The sequence below is a fragment of the Haliotis asinina genome, chromosome 1 (assembly GCF_037392515.1).
Source record: "Haliotis asinina isolate JCU_RB_2024 chromosome 1, JCU_Hal_asi_v2, whole genome shotgun sequence".
Taxonomy (NCBI): Eukaryota; Metazoa; Mollusca; class Gastropoda; order Lepetellida; family Haliotidae; genus Haliotis; species Haliotis asinina.
This window is the reverse complement of record NC_090280.1, coordinates 65,846,804-65,857,982: the sequence shown is the minus strand read 5'-3', so window position 1 is coordinate 65,857,982 and position 11,179 is coordinate 65,846,804.

Genomic DNA, 11,179 nt, shown 5'->3' with positions numbered 1-11,179 from the left:
GTTTCAGGGAAGGGCATATTCGGTAGACTGGATCAACTGCACAAAATGAGGACATAATAATATAGGACTTCACTGAACGTGAGAATCCTTGGGAATGGCTTTAAAACTAACATCAAACTAATTGTCAAAACGCTTCACTCACTCACTCACTCACCCAACTATTCTGGACGTTGGGATATGATGGCCGCCTTGTATGCGTATGCAATCTGGAACATTCTCTGACATTCTCTGATATTACACACAAGTGTTTTGACCTGTTTCCAAAGTGTGTTAATAAGACACTATCAGGTGTAATGAAGATCTGATTTGGGACGGTTTTATATGGAAACTGTCCACATGATATAGTTACCGACGAAATCCTGATTGTTACCTAATTGTGTGAATGTAGTTGGTGAGTTTCAGATGACTTCAGTATCATGGCTTTAAGCTTAGTATCATGGAATATTCGTGAGTTAACACGTAATTGTCAAGATATCACCAATAGTATTCCAGATGATGTTGATATTGTTGCTGTGCAGGAACACTGGCTAAATCTAGATAATGTCCACAGTCTCAATGATATTAATGGCTTTTCACTAATTTCATCTATATGTAACAAAACAACTTCTTCTCGAGGGGCTGGCGGTGTAGCAATACTGCGTAACAATAAGTCCACCTGGCAGCTGCGCAGAATTCCAACCACGTCAGAATTTTTCGTTACCGCAGTTGTATATGCACGTGAATACCAAGACATATATGTAATGTCTTCTCGACTACCATCAACTAATGTTCTGCATTCTGTGTATTAGATGCAGCTGAAGAACTCTTTGATATGTATGATACCCTTAGTCAAAAGGGTGATACTTATATACTAGGTGACCTAAATGCAGATATCTGTAAAGACACGTTATCCCCACGTGATCGTGTGCTTTACAACTATATCAGTCAACGTCAACTTATTCATGCTGTAAGTACATTACGCGACCATGGGCCTGACCATACATGTAGAAGTAAAGACAGCAGATTTAAATCATTGGTTACGTACTCCTCCCGCCACACCTGACCGGTCAGCTTGCCTATTGTTGTGTAATGGATGATTGTAGCTACGCTGTATCTGACCATTACCCATGTTTTGTTACGGTATCCAGACAACAAGAACAAGCCCGCAAATCTGATAGCCTCTATTTTCCAGAATGGCAACAAGCTGACCAATGTCATATTAACGCATACAGAGAGGAGAGCTCCCGACTTCTCTCAGAAATCACTGTCCCCACGCACCCCCCTACCTCCCCATGAAATTGAATCATGCACACGTAATATTGTAAATGCTCTACAATCTGCTAGTTCCCGGCGTATTCCATCGGGTGCTTTTAAAGCACACCTAAAGCCACACTGGAAATCAGACGGACTAAATAATTTGCATTACAATATGCATATAGCTAGACGCGATTGGTTGGCTAATGGTAAACCAAGGACAGGTAACTCACCCTTGTATTCTGACTACAAATCAGCGAAGCGGGAATTCAGACGACTACATCGTAAGTCAGAAAGAAAACAGCGATCTGATTTAAGTCGCGAATTTGAAAGGTGCTCCGACGCTGACACAGGTACTTTCTTCAAATCAGTTCGCAAAATGAGGCGACACAGTCCAGTTGTAAATGAGTTAGTGTTTGGTGATAAATGTGCAAATACAGCAGAAGACATTTGTGAATTATGGGGTGACTACTTTGCAGATCTAGCCAAACCTAATTATTCTTCATTATTTGATAGCAACTTTAAAATAACAGTCAACAGGAAGGTTAGGAATATAAGCAAGAAACAATCTTCCAGCAAAGAAGATAATCTATGCAAACATACTGAAAGTGATGAAGCAAAAGAACATGTCAGTAATCTCCACAAAAATAAATCTCCTTGCTCGGACCGTATTCACAATGAACATCTTACTTATGGTGGAGATAACATCGTAAATGTATTAACGGCATATATACTTCAGTTTACTCTGAACGAAAGCCTATCTTACTACACTCAAGGGCAAAAGATACGATACCAAACTTATAAAAGTCATGAGTGGTGTTTGGACGTCAATATTATGAGAAATTATGGCTAAGAACATTCACCCGAACGCAACAAGGCTGGTGCAAGGAAACAAGGATGCACGTGCAAAACAAGAAGCCATAAAAATGAACTTATTCGCAATAGTTTAGTGCACGCGCACGCATGATACACGTGACTATATTCGGTATAAAAGCACATGAAAATGTTTGTCGACATCTACATTTTGCGATTACATTTGCGACCATGCCGAGATTACCGACAGTAGAGAGAGAAAGGGCAATTGGCATGACCCAGCTTGGCGCCACCCACACTCACGTCGCAAGGAACGTCTGTTGTAACCAACTTACAACAACCAGGCTAATGGCCCGTTACAGACAGACAGGCAGGACACAGGACAGGCCGAGGAGTGGCAGACCTCGGGCCACGAACCCAGCTGTAGATCGGTACCTGCGCACACTGCATTTGCGCAACCGATTTCTCACTGTGACGTCAGCAGCAGCGACTGCCCTGGGTCATCGTATCAGGCGGAGGACTGTGTCAAGGAGACTTCTTCAGCATGGTATCCGAGCCTAGAGACCCTACCGTGGTGTAGCACTGAGGCGTCAACATCAACGTCAACGTGTGAGATGGACACGTGTCGTTCAAGGTTGGCAGCGCAGACAATGGGACAGAGTCTTATTTACAGACGAGAGCAGATACCTCCTGAGCAGACCTGATGGCAGGCAACAAGTGCATCGACGCAGAGGGCGGACGGCACGTTGCTGCGTGCAGGAGGTTGACCCGTTTGGAGTAGGGGCGTTATGGTGTGGGGTGGGATGTGTGCTGACAGAAAGACAGATCTGGTTGTTGTGGATGGGAATTTGAATGGGCAGCGTTATATCGACCAAGTCCTTCGGCCAGTTGTTCTACCCTTCCTGCAACAGAATCAAAGAACAGTCTTTCAACAGGACAACGACCCATGCCACACAGCTCAAAGTGTTCAAGGCTTTCTAAACGCTAACAGCCCTGTTGTCCTGCCATGGTCACGCTCTCCGGATCTTTCACCCATTGAGCATTTGTGGGACCATCGTGGGAGACAGATTCGTGCCAGACAAGTCGCCCCAGTGAACAGGCAAACCCTCATCCAAGCTTTTAGGGAGGAATGGAACAAGATACCTCCTCACGTGATCAGACGTCTGACCTCATCTGTTCGACGTCGTGTTAGAGTCTGTATTGATGCCGGTGGTGACCACACTCAATATTGACTCACATGCGTGTCTCTGTGTCACTGACATTGTGTTATCTCATAAAACTGGAGTGATCGAATACAGGACATATAAATATCATGTGGTTTTATGCCATTATCTTTCACAATTATTAACCTCGTTTAATGAATTTGATGTTCCTAACCTATTTGTCTTCAAATTACAACATTGATGTTCCGTTTATATTTTGTCATCTTTGATTAATTGGCTTCAATAATGTGGTATCGTTTCTTTTGCCCCTAAGTGTATGTAAGCAGAGATTCTCCAGTTTATACTGCTTTCATGGACAACGAGAAGGCGTTTGATCGCATATGGTATAATGGACTCTTTTTAAAGTTATATCAAATGGGCATTAAGGGCAAACTGTGGCAACTCCTATATCAAAGCTGTACAACAAGCTCTGCTTTTGTGCAATATTATGGTCTCAGATCAAATGAATATGTTACCAAGCAAGGTGTTGGGCCAGGAAGAATCCTCTCTTCTTGGGTTTTCCTTGCTTTTATTAATGACTTGATATGTGAACTTAGAAATTTGAACAATGGCATTCGTGTACGGGGCACTTATATCCCACGTTTTCTATTAGCTGACGACACAACGCTTGCTTCTACCAAAGTGTCTTCAATCATCACTTGATGCTGTCTACTGCTATGCTTGTAAGTGGCGTCTAACGGTTCTAAAAGCACTTGTGTCATTTTCTGCAAATATAAGAAACATCTGGGTAATTATTCATTCAAATATGGTGACTCAGACATACCAACAAGTGAATGTGTCAAGTATGGAGGCATTTTACTTTCGTCTAATCTGTCCTCTAAATCTAGAGTACGCTCATACTCTCAGAGAGCAATCTGTAAATTCTCTAAAAAGTCTTGGTTTAAACAGTAAGGATCTCCACCCTACTTCTTCTGTTAAAATATGGAAAAGAATGATACTTCCGACAAGCTTTTACGGGTGTGAACTTTTACCCATTCTTCGTGGTAAAGATTATGATTTGGTAGAAAGTACACAGAGATATTTCGCCAGGTGCATTCAGTGCTTCGGTAAGCGCTTATCCTCTGCTTCAGTCCTAGGTAACCTTGGATTGTGGAGCATGGATGAATATATAAATAAATGTAGACTATTACTTGGCAAGCTGTGTAAGAGCAAGTGTAATTCTTCATTCAAAGATATTTTCTGTGTACATCTAGCTACCTTTCAAACTAGAATAGCTGCCTCACATAGTATATGTGATACACTTATTCAAACCAGTTTAAAATACAACCTCTTCAGTTATCTTAGTGCCTATCTTGATTTTGGAAGGTTTCAATGTAAATCGTCATGGCGAAGAATAATTGTAAGTTGTATAAATGAATCTGAAACTGAACGATGGGTTTCTCAAGTGTGTGTGAGACAAGACATGAATAGATATCACCTGACCCACAATTTGGTGTACATAGATTGCATTGTTTGATGTATTTTTACCCACTATCTAAAGATATATTACTGTTTTGTATACAAATCAGCTCAAGGGGAAAATTCTCAAAATACTGCGAACTTTGCAAAAGATACTGTAATGATTATGACTGCCACATAATTCTGCACTGTGAACACTATATGAACAACAGAAACAACTTCTTTTCAAAACTCATAGATCTCCTTGATGTGGATGTTTATGTACAAATAAAACTACTACCTGAAGATGAAATGTTGTCACTGCTTTCTGGGGGTGAACTACCAATAACTAACGATATTGATGAAATGTCATGGAGATGCATGATTGTCCTCTTCTGTAAATACTTATATTCATTGCTTCCCTCTCTGAACCTTGCATTCTAGACCATTCATTATTTTTCTCTGTACATATGATATAGTTATATATGACTATATGGATGTATTGTAGATATATTGTTGTGATAATGTTGCTGTAAATATTTTTTGTATATGTTTAGAATGATCTTCGGACTGCAGTCTGGAGGAAATAAAGAGATTCATTCATTCATTCATTCATTCATTCATTCATTCATTCATTCATTCGTGCAAATATTCTCAAAACCAAATGAATTGTTCTTAAAAAGTTTGTAGTGCATTTCTACTCGGTTCTGAAAGAGCGCAATGGATTCTCATCAAGTTCTACTCGTTCTACGTTTATGTAGGTCTCACACATGTCTTACTATGTCAACACTGTGTGCATTACGATATGACACGGTAGGGTATACAGTCATGCGTTTTTATCATGTTCTCCATTTGGAATAAAAATTTCTGCCTGTAAGACATGAACAAATTTGCAGCTGTCAACATGTTGAATGCTTATTTCCTGCAGTTGTTATTGGAAGCAGAACAATGGGTTGGCAGAGCAAGAAAGGAGGAAACGAACACGAACTTGTTGGGTGAGAAACTGAGAGGTCAACAGCCCGTGGAACATGTCATCAACTGACACAAGATCTCCGCCTTGATGATCACGAGTCCTTCAATTTCTTGAGAATCCCCCACCCATGTTTGATGAAATTCTTGAATGCATCACCCCGTCATTAAATAAGATGTCTTGCTTGGTCCGCCCTCATTTTTCTGTGGAGGCATGGTAATGTCGATGTTTCCATCTTGAAACTGATAGCGGAAATAAGAATTGGCTGGGTACTTGCAGAAATCAAACCAGGACATGTCTGCTATTACCACTGCATACGCTAGACTCAGAGTGAGAATGTAGTGCGAAGGGGAAGAGGTATCTGAATACCAGCTGGTTGAGTTAAGAGTTAGAACTGGGTAGTGCTTGTTAAGAACGTGATAGGTCTAATTCAGAACTGATATAAGCTGACTAAAGAAGGGTTTGAACTGCTTGAAAACGTTGTTCACATGGGGTGAAGACGCATTTCTTCCCAATCTACACGAAATACCAACTATCTGGGGATTGGGCACAGATGAGATAAAAATACTGACAACTGTTTATGATCAAACGAGCATCGTAATTTATATAATTACGTTCTATCCCGTTCAGTCTCTTTTTACAGTTATTGTTAAGACAGGTCAGGACGGCCTAAGAACTACAAATGCACCTTGGTGTGCCTCGGGCCTACCAACATTTAGCATGGCCGGACCAACAGAACTCCGTCGTTCGTTCGTATGTGCGACAAGACTAGACTTGTTGAGAGGACTGCTGATTTGTCCTAATGTCTTGGTAGTCAACCATCTTGACTTCTTGTGCTGTTGGCGATCATCTTTGATTCGCTCCCCTACTTTGACCGACTCATGCCTTTCATACTTGCCCCAAACATCAACTCTAATGCAGCCAGTTCGATTCCGAATTTATCTCAATGCATATGAGCCAAGGCTCCACATTTTGAAGCAGTTTCCTTTCTTTACATTTGCAATTTTGCCATTACATTAACTATATGACGAGCCAGTATTCTCTCCTCTGAAAATCTCCTCTTCTACACTGATTCCCAAAAAGTCTGTAAAGTCCATGGATGACACAACAAATGGGTCACAATTTTGATGTTCACGAAACAGTCTTTACATGTTGTGGACAGGATTCTAATGCTATGTAAGGACCAAATAATCTAGTGAAGCTTGTAGATAAAGTATTGACAAAAACTCCCATCAACATCCAACAGTCTAAAACGTCTTATTGAGTGAGGTAACTACCATGTGCATGTGTGGATACAACAAGTCATGAAGATTCCTTCACCAATTGGCCATGGTCATTTATGATGGTCAGCTTATCCCTTTTCAGCTCACCGTGGATTGGTTGAACTGACGTCGAGCAAATGTAAACGGTCAGCATGCCAGCAGAGAGATCTATGTCAATGCAGATGAACTGATTTATTGTGCACAGGGACATGTCTTTTTGTATGGCAGGCCTTGATCTCTATTGATCTGAGGCTTCCAACATCAGTGATTGGCGGAGAAGGAAGCTTTGGGAAGCAATCAACATCAGAAGATTAGAACCTCAGTCTGCGAGTATTACAGGCCTTTTCATGAGCCCAAGACATCATGTTAACCGAAAATAGTGTCAAACAAAATCAGCACTGGGGAGTCTGCGACATCCTATTTCTACGAGATTCTCCTCCTGGGCTATTGGTTGCATAAGGCTTAATTAAGCTGTACCGTTGAAAATTGTGGTATGTGCCCTAATAAAGAAGGCAACATTATGTTTAGGAATGGTTATACGACCTCTGGCCATATGAAACTTTAAGTGTTATTGAAAATACAAGACACTATTATGGATGACAACTTCTTTAATTCTTTTAACACGACGTTTCAAGGCTAATTCTTGCCCCTTCGTCAGGTGGATAATGATTATTTATTCGTCATTATCCACCTGACGAAGGGGCAAGAATTAGCCTTGAAACGTCGTGTTAAAAGAATTAAAGAAGTTGTCATCCATAATAGTGTCTTGTATTACCTCACCAACTTCTAAATGCCTTTGAAGAATTTCGTTATTGAAAATGTTCATTTAATATTTTCAAGAAAACTGTGGAAATGGAATGTGCCCGCCACTACATGTTGGATGCGGAGACTGGAAGGAAACCAATTCGTACTGATATTCATACCAAAATGGTATGCTTTATTACCAAATTGACATCAGTCAAAGCCTCAAAGTTATCTAATATATGTTATCATTTCTTAGTTAATTCTCAGTTGCGGTTCACTCCCAAAAGTCAGACCTCCCGTAAGATAGACTCAATGAGTACACTATTTAGCTCAGCCATGCTCTCAACCCCCATTCAATTGATGAGCTCACCCTGAGTCAGTATAGAATATAGTGAGTACGGTGAGTTTGACCAGTTTGTACAATCTTGGAATTCAAGTAATACTCAATCATCAAAAGGATTTCATTGCACAATGTATGAAATTGCACTTATTCCAGAACCTTATCTTAAATTAACCTTTCAAAGTAGAATTTCACTGACAAAATTTAGGACAACACATTATAGGTTACCAATGAAAACCGACTTTTTAATCTTTGTAGTCAAGCCATATGTGACGAATTCTGTGTCTTACTAATATGCCCCCCCACTTGTCGAAGAACGAGTATAATTTTTAACAAAATATTTATGTGTGAATCTCTCTATCTGTACATGTAATTTTCTCATGAATTGTGATTTATCAACCACTCACTCTCAATTCGTTTAAATATATGAAACACTGTGCCTTTACAAACGATATCATGTAAGTATTCTAATTATTTTTATATATACTTATATGTTCTATGTTTCACCTATTCTGTTTTTGAGAAAAGACTAAAAATTCTGATTCATTACATGCATTACAAAAAATATAGTTTATGCATTACATATCTGAGCACATGCCATTATTACCAGCTAAGCCTTATGCAAACAACCCTAAAGTGTGTTGCTTTAAGTCTTCTGTGAGGTCTGCCTTATGGGAAGATACCGTGGTTGCAAGGGTGCACAACCTCCCTATTGAACTGAAATTGTGTTGTATGAGCACTGACTGAAACTCGGGTGGTGTACGATATGTGTGACTATGAGGATGTCATCTTGCTCGGAGCAGATCCCTAAAATATACATGCTAAATTCATCAAACTTAGAAATTAAGAAAAAAAATCGAAGCAACGAGTAAATACTCGAAATTTCAAGTTTAGAAAGAAACTTGAAGTCACGAGAAAATATTCGAAATTTCAAGTTTTTGACTGAAACTTGAAGCGACGAGAAAATACTCGAAGCAACGAGAAATTAATCACAGGAACGAAAAAATAACTGAAATAACGAGAAAATACTCGAAATTTCAAGTTTTTGACTGGTATCTCGAGGTAACGAGATATTGTTCGAAGCGACGAAATAATATTTGAAATGACGGGAACATACTCAAAGTTACGAGAAAATTGTTGAAATAACGAGAAAGTACTCGAACCAACGAGTACATAATCGAAGTAACGAGAATTGTCTTTGAAAACGTTATTTTATGCTACAAAAGTGGCAGCATTAGGCTTTCGTATTTTCCAAGATTCGGGTAAAATATATATATAGCATACCCAAGATCTAAGTGAGTACCATTTATATCAAATTTAAGCTTCAAATGATCAAAGCACATAAACCCATGTTCACCACACAGATCTTAGATTCCACTTTTAGCCCAGTTTCTAATAATGTAGTTAGAATTTTGTTATTGTTATTCAGCCACAGAGGCTGAGATAGGATTTCATTAATGGTGTCTGCCTCTATGATATTTTAGTACATTATAATTTCCATGCCTTTAAAACATCTTTCCAAAAAGGATTATCAACTTACATTATATTCAGTTAAAAGGTCCCCCATGGTCCCTAGTTTGGCGATCTACCTTCTCTTGTTGGCCCTCTATAGCCTGTTTGTGATATTGTGATATTGGTTTTAAATTTCCACACTAGTTTCAATTCAAACTGTGATATTCTAGTAAGTGTTGTTTTACCGTCCTTCGTCGTCAGGTTTTCATGATATACATATACATCGTTTCAGTGTTAACTGTTCTGGTCACGATATGGCTGGAATATTGTCGAGGTGACGTTAGATATTAACTCACTCACCCACTCACTCAGAAAATTCAGTTCGATTATCTGGAGTTGGAAAGAGCACAATAGTCAATCAGTCGTGCCTTGAACAACATGCTGCTACCGCTGTTGATGTGAGATGCGATTGGAATTACTATTGGTTCCATGACACGATTAGCAAATAACGACTCACATCATAAATCGGTAACATATATATTGATAAATATAAATCACAATGACTGAATTTTTTTTAGATTTATAAAACTGTCCGACTACCATGGACAATAATTTAAGGAAGAAAATATTCAGTCAATGTTTCGGCTTTTATGATACTTTAAGATGGATGTTAGTTGTACTTACTTTGTTGTGTAACAATATTGTAGCAATGTCGTAGGAATGTAATGTCCTGGTGGCCTGTCAATAATGAAATCTGAGTCTGAAAAACAATGGTTGATACTGAGAGCATCGTCTTACGGCTCTAATGAGACTCAGTCAGCCCATACCTTGACGAGTGGCGTCCTTGACATGTGACATAGCATGTTCATCGCCCTGCTGGAAATATCTCTCTTTCACCCTAAAAAGTGAGTAGTGAGTAAGTTTACTTTTACGCCGCAGTAGGCAATATTTCAGTTATTAGGCGACGGTCTGTAAATAATCTAGACAATCCAGTGATCAACAACATGAGTATCGATATACGCAATTGCATATCGATGGCATGTGTCAGCAACCAAGTGAGCGAGTCTGACCACCCGCAAAAGGTGAGTGAATAGTAAACATCTACCATTGGAAGTACCACAGAACAACACTGCATGTTTTGATAAACATACTGAGTAAGAAAAGTCGGAAAGCGGTGGCCTCACGCATACCTCGACTGCACGCCATGACAAACATGGCTACCCGAATCACCTTGCTCAATCTCATATTCATGTTGCTTCTCCGTGTGGACCCGGAACCAACAGGGACGTGGACACTGTAATTATCAACGTCAACACATGTTCTACCCTTTGTCTGAACGTAAACGGGTAAACTCAAAGATTGTGGTTTCATGTCTTTGCGACATGTTTTGACTTTTGGGGTTTTCTAGGCATCAGGCATCGATGGTGTTGCGGTTGGACTTCACCGGTCTAACCAGCTTCAAGGACAATATTTGTAATTTTTCTTAGATAAAGCTGTGTTCAATTTACAAAAGGATATTTTGTTTTGTTACGTGTATGTTGATCCCAGTTATTCATCAGTTGGTACTGATACACGATCTTGTAAAGGTATATATTATGTGGTACCCTAACTGTCACGTTATACTCACAGGCGACTTGAACACGAGGACGGGCAGCCTGCAAGATGATAGTAATAATATATTCCAAGCATCGAATATATGAACTATGTAACTGACTCTTTCAACAAAACCAGAAGTACTAAAGTTGACGTTATCAACGCTTATGGA